Here is a 17,418-nt window from a genome sequence, read left to right on the forward strand (position 1 = left end):
TGACCTGAACCAACAACACAACAATTTGAAGGTTGTTGAACTTTGCACTATTCACTGTAGTCCCCCACATTGTAGTAAAAGGGCCATATTTTTTGTCTTACCACATCAGTCTTTGCACTTCCCCCTTTCACTATTTAACCACACACATAACAGAGGCTAATCTAGAAGAAAGTGAATGGCATATTTAGATGCCTCTAGAAAACATTGTCTAGGCCAGAGCTTCCTAAATATTTTCCACTCGCATCCCCTTTCCGACTGAGAATGTTTTACATGATCCCAGATATATAGGTATATAAATTAGTATAAACATTTACTGATTACATATCAGCATTTGCAGGACTTGCTTTACAGGCTGATTTTTCTTTTTATGAAGTACAGCTGAAGCATTTTCTGCAAAGTCCTCTGTAGACACAGCACATTATATGCTAACAGATTTGAGTAAATGTCTAAAATAGCCACTAGGTGGCATGCTACGCAGATTATTTGTGGCCCCAACATTGAACTAAGGTACATGTATCAAACTCAAAGTTTGTGATCTGAATCCGACCCGCCATGTCATTTTTTATGGCCTTCCCGATGGTGGGCTAAAAGTCCTTGTATTTCTCTCATCATTAGACATCATGACTTGAGCTGATGGGGGTTGTGATACAGTAACATCTGGAAGGCTGCAGTTTGTTCTGTTTAGTAAGGAGAGTGGGGTTTGAATTTAGAAACAAGGCTTGAGGGTATGATGTCTGACTTTAAAATGTACTTTAATCCTTTCCCCAACTTCAGAGCCACTAGTTCAAATCGGTTGCAATTATCATTATCCCCAGTCCACATGGTGGATAATCAAAATGGATGGGAGTTGCCATTAAATAATATCAGGGGATCCAAACTGAGTAACAACTAAAGAGCACCAACCACTTTGTAAAACAATTATAATTAGCCCTCTGTATACACTGATTCTCCATTCAGGATGTACCAGTGGGTCAGAATGTATATCTGCAGAGAAAGCCTTACTTTGACCTTGTATGTATGTGCCCTCAAATTGCATATTTACATTACATAGTAAGGCATATTCAGATATGATTTTGCCAGTTTCTTCATTTGGAATATAGTCTAGAGCACCTGGTAAAGTACTGTCAATACTTACAACCAGCTATAAAGAGTGGTAGTCACAAACTAAACTAAGGAAAGATTCTTTCTATAATTTCAGTTTACATTTTGCCATAGAAAAAACACTTGCATTTGGAGCCCCACTCTAATCTCAGGGCGCTTCCACACAGTCATATAACCCAGAATATCAAGGCAGAAAATCCCACAATACAGTATCTGCTTTGAACTGGGTTGTCTGAGTCCACACTGCCATATTTCCCAGTTCAAAGCAGATAATGGGGGATTTTATTCAGCTGTGTGGAAGGGGCCTCAGTTAAAGGTGAGTTTTAAAACTCAATCTGCTCTTTACCTTTTACACCTCTTTAAACAAACCTCAGACCTTGTGAATATGTTTCTAAAAAGTGAGACGAAAGGAAACAACTTTCCAAAGGTGAGATTCAAGGAAATATGCTTTCCTCAAAATGAGACTTGCTAATTATTTGAATTTAGTACAGGAAGTCAGGAGGAACCATTTACGAAATTCTAGCCTGGAGTCCTGCAATTATTCAGTCATTGACAAAGTCACATGCTGGAGGCAAATTAAGTGAAACTCAAGGGCAAGACCATAGTCTGTTAGGCTCCCTTCCAAACAATACATTCTTGGGGGAAAAAGAAAAGGCAAGAAAAAGCAGCAATTCTTCGTTGCTTAATTTGCCATGCTAAATGAAAAATGTGTCTTCTGAACCAGAAGGAAAAGCAGTCTGAAGTTCATCATAAGCTAAGCAGTTATCCATTATAAGCCCGTCTAGCCCTGGAGATATCCATGGGGGGTTTCTTATGAGTCTCACCAACCGCTGAATTGCATCTTGTTGGGGTGCAAAAGGGGCTTTCTCTATGGCCTTACTTAGATTTTTTAATTCTTCACTTTAAAAAGGCTTTTGTTTGTCGCTATTATTGTGTGCTTTCAGGATGTTTCCAACTTATTTATTTATTTACAGTATTTATATTCCGCCTTTCTCACCCCGAAGGGGACTCAGGGCGGATCACATTACACATATAAGACAAACATTCAACGCCTTATATGAACAAAGACAAAGACAAACGCGGGCTCCGAGCTGGCCTCGAACTCATGACCTCTTGGTCAGAGTGATTTGTTGCAGCTGGCTGCAGCTGGCCCCACTGCCATATTTTCCAGTTCAAAGCAGATAATGTGGGATTTTATTCAGCTGTGTGGAAGGGGCAAGTCTATCACGGGGAAAGTCTTATGGCAAGTCTATCACGGGGAAAGAATGTTCATAGCTAGATTTGAGATATTTCCCTTGCCTTCCTCTGAGGCTGAAAGAGTGTGGCTTCTGCAAGGTTATGCATTGGGTTTCCATGTCTGAAGCCTGATTTGAACCCTGGTCTCCCAGATCCCTACTCCTGTACTCAGACCACTATGCCATATTGTCTTCCTGTTGTTTATTCAGTCAGTCACTTCCGACTCTTTGCGACCTCATGGACCAGCACACACCAGAGTTCCCTGTCGGCCATCGCCACCCCCAGCTCCTTCAAGGGCAAGTCAGACACTTCAAGGATACTGTAGTGTCCATCCATCTTGCCCTTGGTCGGCCTCTCTTCCTTTTTCCTTCCATTTTCCCCAGCATCATTATCTTCTCCAAGCTTTCCTGTCTCCTCATGATGTGGCCAAAGTACTTCATCTTTGCCTCTAATATCCTACCCTCCAGTGGCAGTCGGGCATTATTTCCTGGAGGATGGACAGGTTGGATCTTCTTGCGGTCCAAGGCACTCTCAGAATTTTCCTCCAACACCACAGTTCAAAAGCGTCTCTCTTCCTTCGTTCAGTCTTCCTTATGGTCCAGCTCTCACATCCATAGGTTACTACACAGAATACCATTGCTTTAACAGTGTGATGTCTCTACTCTTCACTATTTTATCGAGGTTGGTCATTGCTCTCCTCCCAAGAAGTAAACGTCTTCTGATTTCCTTCCGAGACACCTCCAAAACTCCTGGACCCATTAAAAAAGCAGGTGAAAAATCATCTTAGATTACCAAGTGTCAAGATTTAACCAGATGACCTCTACATACCAAAACCATCACTATATACCCAATTCAAGTAAAACAACCCCATTAAGTTACTTCTGATCACTCTGCTTTTCCTGAATATAAAGGAGTTGTTAAAATGTTATAATCAAAGACAAACTCTTCACTTATAACCATTGTCCTCTATTGAGATACAAAATTATATTAAGAGCAATTTAGCAGGACAACCAAATACATATTTTCTAATGTTTTTCTAAATATACTTTGGCGTGACTTAACACTACAGCCAAACCACTTACCCCTGCAATTAAGAGATAACAAATCTTTTTTATGATGAGAAATAGAGTCATATATTTGCAGCTATATGGCTTTAGTCATCATGAGGAAGTCTCGGAAAAGAACAGCAGTTTTGCAAGTATGTCATTAGCCAACGACGATTATGAATCATATTAAAAAGCATTTTAGTTGATCAGTAAAGCTGGAAAGCAAAAGGGGTGACTTTCCCTGTTCAGATGTTGAACATGTTTGAAGGATAGAAGTCTGTGAAGCAAAATTATTTTGCAGTGTCAAAAGATGGGAAATCACAGAGATAGCTAAGACTGTTCAAATGCCCTGAATGTCTATATAAGCATCTTGGTATTACAGATTATGTTACTCAGTCTATAGCAGGCATGGGCAAACTTTGGCCCTCCAGGTGTTTTGGACTTCAACTCTCGGGCCCTTTCCTTTTCCCCCTCAGCCGCTTAAGCTGAGGAAGGGGCCTGAGGCTGTCAGGAATGGTGGGAGTTGAAGTCCAAAACACCTGGAGGGCCAAAGTTTGCCCATGCCTGGTCTATAGTAATCTACAGTGCTTTTTAAATACTTGTACAGACATGTCATAGACTACATTTATAGCTAGTCTTGTCACTGTATTCTGATGCTCACATCAGTAAATTTCATAAATGATCCAATTTAACTCTTGATCCAATAAAAGTCTGCTTTTCAGAGCAGACTGGAAATGGTCCATGTTGTTGATGTTTCTGATTAAAAGGCTTAGGCATCAGACCTCTGACTCACATCCTTAAAAGCTGCTGCCAGGTAGGATAGACAGTCAATAAAACATCTTCCCAGATTCCCAAAGATTACTGTACATTGTGATGACAAGAGGCTGTTAGGAATTGTGGAAGTTGAAGTCCAAAACACCTGGTGGACCAAAGTTTGCCAATGCTTGCTCTAAGCAGTTGGTAGGTCCTCTAAAGTTACCCTATGGCAATTTCCAGTGGAAGGATATCATAAAATCACCTGGAGGACCTAGAAAATTCTTAGAACATATTGGTATTTCATCCATTCTGAGTAGGTGAAACTGCAGGTGCTGGGATCATATTGTACCAGATTCAACACAAATTGGCCCCTTTGAACATACATTTCTTTCTTGATCATTCCCACAAATGCAATCTGTACAACTTGGATATGCCAATAAGAAATTGGCCAGTGATTTTTATCCTTAAAATTGCAAGATATTTTTTTAAAGGTTGACATTTTGAAGGTACAAACTTAGTCATGAGCAGACACTCTCATATTGTGATCCAGGCATCATTGCCACATGAATTTTCCAAGGGAAATGCCAAAGTGTGATGTCAGCAAAGCAGATGGCCCTCAGTGAAGGGTTCTCCGAGTGAGATTCCTGGTTCTTCAAATTTTGCATGACAGCAGGGAAATAAGTAAATGTGTTTATGAGACAGAGTGGGAGATACAAATGGCTCTGATGCTAACAATTAAAAATAGCAAATAATATTGAAGGCATATTGACCGTGCAAGTCACAATGCAACCTTCCTCTTCACAGTGTGTATATGATCTCCTGTGCCCGGTCCAGTCCTGGCTGAACACAAGTCTATTTATATTACACTCCCCCCCCCTCCCCAAGATGGAAGGGTGATTCATATTGCACCATTTATCATATTTCAGTACTACACTTGGCCCTCCAAATTGGCAGGTTGAACTTTTGCAAATTTGATTATTCACAGATTGAATGGAATTATTTTTTCTGGGAGTGCCTAGGTCCTCCAGTGACAATTCTATGGTTAACTTCCAGTTGAAGCTGATCATAAAATCACACTGAAGGACCCAAACATTCCTAGACAGTTGTTCTTTAGGTAATAAGTAGTCTTTATATTTATGGTTTCCCCACTTTTGTGAGGTTCCTGTTGCTCCAGCCCCAGTGAAAATGAAGGATGTACCAGACTTTATATTTCTGTGTAGACAGAAGTAAGAGCTCTTTAGTGGAGAGCTCTAATCCCTTCAACAAACTAAAAATCCCAAGATTCCAAAGAGTGAAGTTAAAGTGCTAGAATTGTGAGATTTGGATACAACTTGAGGTTCAAAGCAACTTCTCCGTAATACACTGCAGAAAAATGCATAGTATCTTCACGCCACCCAGAGCTTGTGATAAAGCTCAGTCCTATCCTTATGCCATTTAATATATACATAACATTATCTAGAGAGGTTAGCAGGAGTTTTAGATATACCATTTCTCTTTTCCATCCGATTCTGATATCAAGCACAGACACATCCACACCCCCCACCCGGGTCAAAATTATAATAAACTTATCACTAGAGCCACAGTGGGGACATACCATGGCAGGCAGGAGCCCTTTTACTTTATAAGGAACTATTATGAGAAGGATCAGGGATACAGAGGAGCCCAGCAGATGCTACCAGCACCCAGGAGACTTCTCAACAATATTTCCCTTCTTTACTAGTTATATTACAAACTTACCCTTCCAATAAATGTGCACTCTGGTATATTACCCTCCATATCTGCTTCTTTGTATCTTCTTTGCCTCCTGAGCTTTTTTCCTTCCACTTTTACCTCCTGCAGCCGACCCTGGTGACCACATGGCCATATGACTCCATGGCCCTCGGAGCAGGGCTCTCCCTTTCCCCTTCTCTGTATTTACTTAACTTTCACCCTAGTGAACCCTGTGTCAACTCTACCCCCCCCCCCCTTCGTGAATGTCCTGGTCTCCATTTGCGGAGTCCCCCTCAGTGTCCACAGGCTCCTCGTGTGTATGTTTAATATGTCATATTTTATATCTTGATATAAAAACCTCCCTTTGGAGAACAAAGCCACCAATAATGACCTTGGTGATCTTTGGCCAGCACCTCATGACCCAGGAACTCCCTCCATCTGTTTTCCTGGACATCATCTAAAACAAAGGACTCAAGCACTCATCATCACCGGGGCCAATCCATCTCTATTGGCCCCATAACCCTGACTGTGCAGAGAATGACAGGATTCATTCACAGGGCTGCCCACCCTTTCTCACAGTCACCTGGACATAAAAAAAACATTCATCACCTGCACTCCTCCAGTATGCCAAGACGTCCTGCCCTGATAATCCACAATGCCATTTCCCCTTTTCCAGGAACGAACTACCTAATCCTGTCATCATGGACAACATTGTTTTTAGATTCAACCGACAGTAGCTCCAGAGGTGCTGGACCCATTCGCTGGATACTAATGACACAATGATCTGCACAATAGAACTCTTGGGACCTGATGGCCCATTTGTTCATCCCTAGGCTGGGACACGATACTCCTTTCAGAACTCTATGCATTTCCTTTGTCCAACTGGTCATCCTGCCCTCCATCAGCCATTGGAGAGCAGAAATCTGCATTGGAAGCTGGCTATAACATCAGCCCAACTCTGCCAGTCATGGTGAAGCAGGCTTCAGCTGGGCCATGAGCGGGAAATACAAAGGATTTGACTATAAAAACGCTTGTTTTTGCTATGTATGGGATCTCAGCTTTCTTTAGTGGCTTACCACAAGCGGTCATCCTTTCCAGCTGGATTGAAATAAAATTACCTCGGGGGCTTCTTCTTCAACTTGGTGAGATTTCTTGGTTGGGGAACACTGGGTTAGCTTCTTCTCATCAGGTGCACAGATCCACAGGCGACCCGTGGCCGGTGTCACTATCCACTTAATGGAACTCGTTATCCAGGCTCCGGGATCTCACTATCTGTGGCCAGTCCAAATTGCGCTATTTCTACCTGGATGCCTGGGTTTTGGTGGAAGTATATTTGCACTGCTAAGGCTAGTGTGCCAACTGCTGCTTTTCCTGGCAATGTCAGTGCTGCTAATAGTAGGACATGTATCTCATGCCATGCCATTTAGATTACTGTAATACACTCTTTGTAGGGCAGTCTTTGGAAACTGTTTGGAAACTTCAGAAAGTCCAAAGCGCTTGCAGTCTGACTGGGGCTTGGTACAAGGAACAAAAACTTCCTTGTTCCAACACTGGCTTCTGGTCAGTTTCTGGAAACAATTCAAAGTGCTGGTTATGACCTCTAAAGCCATGTGCAGATTATCTAAAAAGCTCTTGCTTTACAGGGGTCTGTTTTTGTTATGATGATTTTTTAAAAGCTGAATTTTATTTTAATCAGTGCTGTTTGTTGCCTTCTTCCTGCACTGGAAGAGAAGTGAGGCATACACTAAATCAATAGTCTCTATAGAAATATTTCATTAGAACTGGAAACATGCCAGCTTAAATTTGCATCTACACACCCCAGTTTTGCATCTCTTTAAAAAGCGAAACTAGTGCCTGTCAGAACATGATTTATTTCTGCCGATAGCAAGATATCTGTATTATGAAAAGAAAGTGCAGAAATACATTGGGAGAATTACTGTTATCAGTGATGTAAATAGTGATGAAAGCAACAAATGGTGAGACATATATATCCTGTAAAAAAATTAACATTTGTTTATACACATCATTCAGGCATGTCTGTATATTGCAAAACTGCTGTACTTGCAGGCAGTAGACTTTCCATTTAAACCTCCTTAAAGAGGAGGAAGCTGAAACACTTTTTTAAAGAGATGCTCTTGAAGGTCCATCACCCAAAGGAGATCCTATGTGCCACAGACCCTGCAGGACAATGTGACTGACTATAATGAATATGAAAAGTTCCCATAACAACAGTTCTGGTAAATGACTATGCTGCATTTGGCCAACATCAACTGACAGTAAATGAAAACACTTCTTGAGAATGAGAATTGCCATCATAAAGTGCTTGATAGTTTTTTCCCCCCATCTGCAAAGAGCAGCTAGACAACAAAGGATCTTTTATTCTATTCAAGTGGCTAGAAAGCCTTCCTCTGACTATAGGACTTTATCATACAAGGGAGGTAAACCAGCATCGAAGCAGAACCATTAACTTTGTTGAAGATCCTATTGTATGATGCCATGTACATCCCATTGTCAGCCTGCCTCCTCCCTGTTATTAATGCATCCCCTGTTATTGATGGGCAAAGCCAACAACAGCTAGCAATCCTGCCATGATCTCTACCCGGTGTAATGCAGCTATTCCACTTCTGTCTTGGCATGTCAACCCTGAAGTGTGGCCAGGTGGGGGATGCTCTTCCTCTTCCACTTTCCCCTTCAAATCTTCATTGTCATTCCAGACCTGGCTTTTTTGAGTAATTTTTGAGTTTAAAAAACCAACCACTGCTGTAACTACATAATTCCTTTAAAATGATATCTTTAAAAACTATTACTATACAGCAGAATTGCGGGAAGGCAGGTTTACGAGAGTATGTGGGAGTATGAGTGTGGGACTACAGATTAGCAAATCAGAGCTATTGAGCCAATGGCGAGAGGAGTGATAATGAACGTGTTCATGTTGGTATGTATCCACTATTGCTGCTCATGCAACTACCATGAGATAGTGGCTTCATGTAATAAAGTACGTTGAAAGCTTTCCCTTTCATTTTAGTTCATTGTTTGCATCGGATATATCAATTGCTTGTCTATTTGTCAAGCAATGAGTTGGTGTTTGTGGATTGACAAAGAAGTATCTAATGTTTATTTGCAAACACCAAAAGGAAGCAAGAATAATAGTTGCAAGAAATAATTGGGATATTTTCAACTGTTTTTTTTTAAACATTAATGAGAAAATTGATCATTTTCTAGATTTGGTTAGAACAGCTTGGACGTAATGTCTTTAAGTTTGCACACTTACCAGATGTTCCAAGCAGAATAAATGAGATTTTTCCATAGTGAAAAAATTAATAAATTGAATTTCATGAGCCAAATTTAGCTAATATTCTTCATGCTATGGTTATAAGGAAAAGTATAGACTGTAAACTAATGTAAACTCTGTAGTCCTAGAAATGTTTATTTAGAAGTAAATCTAACTGAAAGGGTTTACTCCCAATGAAAGGTGTATTAAACCACAACTTGTAGTTACATAACCAGACATATTAACTGGTTAGCTAATTCTACTCTTCCTCACACATCAGAGAATACTGTCATTGTAATATAAACTCACTATGTCTATACTGCATAATAATAGCAACTTTATGATGATTTTTTCCTATGAAATTCTGGCATTTATAGTTTGGTGAGATCCTTAAAGGGTTTTATTAGAAAGTTCTAGGAGATCTAATTAAAGAAGTGCACTATAAGTTTTTTTGGTAGAAAAATCTAAGGACCCTACAATTCTCAGAATTCTAAAGGAAGACTCCAACCCATCTAAAGCAGTGGTTCCCAACCAGTGGTCCTCAAGAACTAAAATATGGTCCGTGGTCTCACCATTACTACACCATTGCATTTCTGTGGGCAAGCAGATGGCGACTACTAGATGGCATATGGTCTGTATCAGAAACTAGAGCTGATGTGGTCTATCCAATGCAGTTTTCTGAATCAGCACCCCAAATATTCAAACCAAAACTAAAGTTGACCAAAGACTGATTCATGACCCTTTTGGTACTAATGTTGGAGAGTGGTCCCTAGTCAAAGTGGTCCCTGGTCAAAAAAAGGTTGGGAACCACTGCTCTAAAATGATATGATACACTGGAAAAACTGGAGATAAATCTGCAAAATGAAAGGAGATCAGGCCGATACCATAACAACCCAGAGTATATGATATAATAGAAGTTTAAAACAAGAGCTTGAAAAATATGGCTATGATGTTGGGAGAATATAGGAGCTGTAGTCCAAAATACCCACCTCTTCCCACCTCTGTATATTATTTAACTCAAGCACATGATCCCCATCTGCACACTAAACACCAAGTCACAAAGCACATTAAATGCGCATATATATCATATTAACCAAAGATAATGCATTTGTAATCTTAAATACCCTAAAAGCACCAAATTCTGTTTGATTCTGGATGCTAAGCAATAAGCCCTGGTTAGTACTTGGATAGGAAACTGCCAACGAATACCAGGTTTTCCTGGCTATATTTCAGACCATCTCTTGGTATTCCTCCCTTAAGAAAATCCTATGAAATGCATGAGGTTGCTACAACAGGCGACTTGAATGCACATGTATACGCACAGACAGACGCACAATGCATTTGTAAAATGGAAAAAAAAAATCTAATCTGCCTTTGAAGACAAGCTATAAAATTTGACCCATTTCACAGACAGAGTACATTGTTGACACTACAATAAGCTCCAAGGACAGCGAGTGAATAATTGACAGAGGATTGAAATCAAAATATAGACAGGGAGTGAATCATTAACGAAGGACTGGAATCCAAATATGTGCATACGCTCAAGAAAAGAGAACCAAGAAGCCATACACGCTGGATGCTGGTGCCCTTGGTATCCACTGGGGTTTGGTTCCAGGACCGGCAGAACCAGGGATACTAAAATCCAGGGATGCTCAAGCCCCATTACATCCAATGGAGTAGTAAAATTGTGTCCATTATATAAAATGTCAAAATCAAGGTTTGCTCTCTCTCTCTCTTTGTGTGTGTGTGTGTGTGTGTGTATTCAAGTCATGGATGCAGAATCTTTGGATATGGAGGGCCAACTGTACAGAATTATTAGGACTGAGTGAATTTGTTCAATCCTGTCTTTAAATGTCCGAATCATTGGGCTGAAGCCTTGTCTGCAGATCCCCACCCCTCCTCCAATGACAACATTCCTATAAAAGCAATGCCAAGAACGAGTCATTTAAAATGAAGATATATGACGAAGATTTTTACAAAATAAGACTTAGATCCAGCTCTGAGCTAACAGATGTCCACTAGATTGATGGGGCCCTCTTCTTCTTCCTCCCCTCTTCCTGCCACTGTGCTTTTATGCAGCCTAAAATGTTCCAAAAGATGGAATTCTCATGCATAGAAGTACATAATGGTTTATTATTACATGAAAATCTAAGAACCTGAATCATTTCTAGTTTGCTTTGTCTCCCGGTCCCAGTTCATCAAGCTGCAGAGATATAAAGCCCTTCCTCCCCAGGCTTTTCTGGCATTTTCCCAGAAGTTACATTCCATCCTTGTTCTGCCTGGCAAAAAACTCCTTTTATTGTCCAGTACCTCTCTGGCAAGACTGCCTCTTGAGTTAGGCTTCATTGCTTCTCTGAAAGGGAAGGAACATTTTAAAGGGACAGTTGTCCATTTTGCCAATATCTATTTAGGATTATTTTCTCAAAGTGAACATTGACACAATGGGTGTGTTAGGGGAAAACAGGGAAAGGGGATTACAAGTGTAAGAAAACTTCTAACAGTGAAACTCCTTTTTACAAAGTCTTTTTACATCTACCCAGGACTGCTTTTCTTTATTATCCTCTCTACATGGAGGACTTTTTAAGCAGCATAAACAACAGGGAAGATGGTGAAAAACGCAGACTTTCAATGTTAAGTTCCTGCAACATATCTCCACTAATCAATGCAATGAAGTTTACACGGAGAAAGAACATGAATCTAGTTGTGTTTGACTACTTACGATGGGCAAGGTAAACAGCAGCTGTCTTCAGAATTCCTCACTGAACATGCGTGAGCAGCAAAAAAAGGAGACAAAGTGATAGAAAAGATAAGCCAGCCTCACTAACTACCTTCAATATGTTCAAAGGCACATATCCATAAGTGTGAACACCAACATGGAAATTGTACAAAAAGTGGAAACTAGTGAAGGAAGTCTTCACATCTCTAAAAGGTTCAGATTTTTTAAAATTTATGCAACACCTACTTGACATGTTTGTTTCATTTCCCACCTGCATATGAATAATTTTGGATAAAAAGATTGTTGAAACATGTCGAACTGTTCCTCTTGTGGGTGGGCAAGCACTTATCTCTATTCTTTCCATGCTATTTCTGTCTCTGGTAAAACACAAATGCCCAGGAAGATATCTATATAGCATATTTGGGGTGCTTACCAGCTACGTGGGACTGTCTCTGAAGACTGCTCAGAAGCTCCAAATGGTCCAAATTGCTCACCGGAGCGGCATATAACACCCCCGCTGTGTCAGCTCCATTGGCTGCCAGTTTGCTACTGAGCACAATTCAAAGTGCTGGTTTTAGCCTATAAAGTCCTAAACAGTTTTGGCCCAGCTTACCTGTCCGGTGGATCTCCCTCTATGAACCATCTTGGAGTTTAAGATCGTCTGCGGAGGCCCTTCTCCTGATCCTGCCTCCTTTGCAGGCATGATTGGCGGGGACGAGGGGCAGGGCCTTCTCAGTGGTGCCCCCCCAGCTGTGGAACTACCTCCCCAGGGATATTAGATCAGCCCCTCCCTCCTGACTTTCCATAAGAAAGTGACAACGTGGCTTTTTGATCAAGCCTTTGGAGATCTTGTGCAATAGATAGATATAGAATTATGTGCAATGACTATTGGAACGGCCTGGATTACGATTGTGGATAGTGTGGTTAATAATGGTGGTATTGTTTTAATTTTTTAAAAATTTTAATGTATTTTTGCCTATGTGTAAAGCCACCTTGAATCTCTTCCAGGATTGAGAAAGGCGGGGTAAAATGTCGTAAATAAATAAATACAGCTATTCCTGGGCACAGATAGCTTAGATATAAAGACCAAGGCAATAGTAATTACAATGATCTCATTTTGATCATTGTAACGTGCTTTTTGTGCGTGGAGGAGTCTCCTTCTCTAGTAGAGTTTCATTCTCTTTAAACAGAGGCTGGTTGGCCATTTATCAAGAGTGATTTGGTGTTCCTGCATGGGGTTTGTCTAAATGACCCTTGGGGTCTCTTCCAACTCTATGAACTAAATATAAAACTGATATAAAATAATAGCTACCAAGATGTTGATGGAGAGCTGCCAGGTGGTGTATAGCTTCCTGAAAAGGCAGCATTGGTTGGCGCTATATTTTGGGGCACAATTCCTCTTGCTGGTGTTGACAAGGAAATCATGTATCTGAAAGAATATTTCCCTATGCCAGCCTTTCCATTAACAGTAGGAGGTTTGACTCATTCCATAGTTAGGGGAAGACTCCCTATTGGTTAGTCAAGAAAAGACCTTCTTTGGGTGGCACTTTGATTTTGAAGGCCACCCACCAGGACAGGAGGTATGTCTGGCACCACCTTTATTTACAGTTTGGCTCAGGGTAAGGCCCATCCGACTACCTGGGCATTTATAAGCATCACATTGCCATTGCAATTAGTTTTACTACGTAGTCTTACTAGATCTTCATTTGCCATATGTTTTGTTATGGCTGTTCTTGTTGTTTATGTTGTTCATGTCAAGTTGTTGTTTCCTGGCCTAGGATTTTTATGACAGATGGGATATGAACACAATTAAAGTGAGGGAATGTCCTCATCTTTGTACAGAGAAATGACAGGAATAACCTGAAGACAGTGCAAAAATATATGAGCATCAAAGTTTCTTAGAGGCTGACGTAGAAGTTGAGTAATGCCCTTCCTCAGGTTATATCTTCAGTTAAAAGTAACATATTTGGCTGGAAAGAAATAAAAACAGGAAAAGAAAAGAATTTTTTAAAACCTTGATCCTAATGAGACACTTTGCATCTGCTGTTTTGGATTTTTTGTAAGTGACTAGCATGGCTAGCTTTAAAGATTGCCAATTTAAAGGGAAAGAATAAGAGAAAAACTCTAGCAGTTTCTCTGTCAGCAAGGGATTAAATAGCAATTGAAGATGATAATACGGCAGATAAACCATGCAGCTGATCCAATATGGTAGGTCCCATCCAAAGCATTTCACTTACAATGAGGCTATTCAGTAACACTTTAATTAATCCCTTTGGGGAATAATAGAAATGTGCATAAACCTTCTAAGTAATAGATATGCCTACTCACTACCAAGTAAATGTATTTAAAATCAAAGTCACATTGATTTTAGTGGAACTTACGCCAGTATGAATGCTCTCCAGATCACAGTTGAAAGGATATTAATGATAGTTTGTTACTTACTTTAGATGCACTAGCATTGCAGGCATTCCATCCTCAGAGAATTCTGAATAGCCTGGGTTTTTTTTCCCAAAGAAAGATAATTTCTTCCAATTAGCAGTCTCATCAATTTTATGTAAGCCTTTCTCCCTGCTGATCTCCATCCCAAGTATCCAAGTAGCAGGCTCTGCTCAAGCCTTTCTATCTAGAGAAAGGTCTCCCTCCTGTGGAAGATCCTTGCTAGGAGAATTAAAAAGGAAAGTGATCTCTTGTTGGTGTGCCAGAGATTGTCCAACGATTCCACATTCCACAAAGAAGTGGAACACAACTCTTTTGCCCAGGAGATAGTGTCGGCTACATATAGATTCAAAGAAGTTGAGGGAGAAGGAATCTTAACTTCACATTCATAGCAATGATGGGTTATTCCACATGGTAGTTTTGGGCTAAAGTAGTAGTAGCTGATCTGAGTAACTGAAAGGACATGTGCTTCCCTGCCACCATTACAGAAGTAGTGACCACAGACAATGCTCCAGTGCAGACGAGTAAGCAAAGCTGTATGTTGCATATTGGAATCATAGAATTGGAAGAGACTACATGGGTCATCCAGTCCAACCCCCTGCCATGCAGGAAAAGCACAATCTAAGCAGCCCCAACAGATAGACATCCAGCATGGCGACAATCTGCTGTGATCTGTGACTTGCTAGCAGATTATTCCAAAAATATAACACTAAAGGTTGCCATATTTGCAATTGCAGCCCAAAAGATCAGAGCTAAAGTAGCAAAATCCATACTTGAGGACAGAAATGGAAATGATGATGGTTTGGGATTATACAGATCAGACACTGTCATTGTTATGTTGCTGCTATCATAATTTTAAAGAGCTAGTTTTAATTTATGAATAAGTTTTAATGTTTATATTGGAAAGTGTTTATAAAGGTTGTATATTACTGATGTCATGGCCTATGGCTAGTACAATAAACAATTCATTCATTCATAGACATCCATCTGTTTAAAACAGTGGTTCTCAACCTGTGGGTCCCCGGATGTTTTGGCCCAGAAATCCTAACAGCTGGTAAACTGGGTGGGATTTCTGGGAGTTGCAGGCCAAAACACCTGGGGGCCCACAGTCAGGAAGTTCTTCCTAATGTTCAGGTGGAATCTCCTCTCTGAGTCCTAGTCTCCAAGGCAACAGAAAACGAAATTTCTACTGTAGAGCAAAACTTTCTAATTTTTTCATGTTAGTGACACACTTCTTTAGATATGCATGATTTCACAAAACAGTAATTCAGTTTTACTAGCAAACCAGAAGTTAAACCAGCTCCTGATAAGATAAGATAATAACAAAACATATCTCGTGCAAATTTTTCATTTATATTTTTCAAAATATGATTTGAAAAAATAACATACATTTCCAAGATCTTTGCTATGCATGAGTAACAATATGTAAATATATGCAAGGATAAAAATATTGTATAACACATCTTGAATATTTGGTGGAATTTTAAAGACACTTGCATTTTTTCATCAAGCATTTTTAAAGCTTCCACGATTCAGTGGTATTGCTTATTTCACATATATTCCAGTTCAAAGCAGATATTCTGGATTGTATATGGCAGTATAGATATGGCCTGAGAAAGCAGCAATGGCAGTGATCTTTAGCAGCTGACTCCAAGATGACTTGTTTTTGATATTGTGGGGTATTTGAAATTGTTGTGACAAAGGTGCTTTCTCCAAGCCAGGCTCCTATAGTGCATTGGCTTTGTGGACCCTTCAAAGCCCAGCATTTAAGACATAGGCAGCTGGTGCAGCATGTAGTATGTTGGCCAAAGCACTGATTCACTCCATTCCAATCGATAGTGTACAACTTGACTTACTTCATCTCTCTCCCTCCAGCTATCAATGAACAACTGTTAACTTCCCTTGGGGAAATATATGGTACATACATTTGAAATGAGTTAGACAAAAGGGCTTGAAGAGAGGACATCAAGGCTTTCTTATTTATAATTATGTGAAATCATCCTTATTTCCTTTCACAGCTGAATTCAGCAATGGTTCAAGGCCTCGTTAAACAAGTAATTCCAACACTTATAGTAACCATTTGTTCACTTTCTTATTCCTCACCGCCAGTTTTGTCTGCTTCCCTGTCATAATTTTCTGCATCCATTTCACCCTGATTATTTTTGCCAAAAGAAGAATTGCTTGTTGATTTTAGTTAGAATGGAAAGATCCACCTTTCTGATGGATATGCTACACATATTTGTTTCACTTCTTCTGAAGTCCAATCCATGTATCAAGCAATATATGATATAGCTGCTATCATGGGTCCAGACTAAAAAGGAGGTTGGAAATTGAGATTATACATAGGCGATCTCTCGTTGTCTGAGTACAAAAGGGTCTCTGTGAGGAGAAGATGGGTTGATGGTGACAGGGGATAGGGAAATGGCTCATTGCTACGTAATCCTGGGAGTTAGTTTGGTGAGGCATCAGCACTCCTTGACTAGAGGACATCATTCCCTAGCATTGAGTCATTGCAGTAAAAGTGGTGTCAAACTGCATTAATTCTACAGTCTAAATCTGGCATGGACAAACTTTGGCCCTTCAGGTGTTTTGGACTTCAACTCCCACAATTGTTAGGAATTGTGGGAGTTAAAGTTCAAAACACCTGGAGGGCCGAAGTTTGCCCAGGCCTGGTCTAAGTCTAAATGCACCCAGAATTGCAAAGACTTACCCACATGAACCAATGGTATACGGCATCATTCCATGTTCCTGTCTAGAACATATCCACAGCACATGAAGGATTTCTTTATATTGTGCCAGCAATGGGAAAGGAAGTAGACATCAAATCTGAGTCTTTGGGGATGGGGCTTTTGGCAGCATGTTGGCTCCAAGAATGGAAATATTTCCCTCCAAGATGATTTTATGGTTATATCCACAGACTCAGTACTTTATGAAGACCCAAGAGCAGGAAAATAGACAGTGGGGGGATTTTCTAACTGAATTTGGCCCTGCTGTGTATTGTTCTGTAAATGCTGTGTTTTAATATAAAGCAAAGGGTTTGCATGTCAAGGACTGAAATGTTTCTCAAGGGGATTTAGATATATCATTTCCAAGGTATTTGGTAGACAGGATTATTTTGATATTCAAAACCAAAACTCCACAAAATC

The 17,418-nt window shown here is 40.2% G+C and overlaps 1 long non-coding RNA gene across 1 annotated transcript; it reads right to left on the minus strand.

Annotated features, from left to right (window-relative positions):
* Positions 1-11,233: 11,233 nt before the first annotated feature.
* Positions 11,234-15,006, minus strand: LOC134296737 (uncharacterized). Its single transcript, XR_010003578.1, has 3 exons — positions 14,279-15,006; positions 11,840-11,879; positions 11,234-11,473 (listed from the first exon to the last, which is right to left on the minus strand). It is a non-coding gene; the product is annotated as an uncharacterized LOC134296737 (long non-coding RNA).
* Positions 15,007-17,418: the final 2,412 nt, after the last annotated feature.

The sequence above is a fragment of the Anolis carolinensis genome, chromosome 2, assembly GCF_035594765.1.
Source record: "Anolis carolinensis isolate JA03-04 chromosome 2, rAnoCar3.1.pri, whole genome shotgun sequence".
NCBI lineage: Eukaryota > Metazoa > Chordata > Lepidosauria > Squamata > Dactyloidae > Anolis > Anolis carolinensis.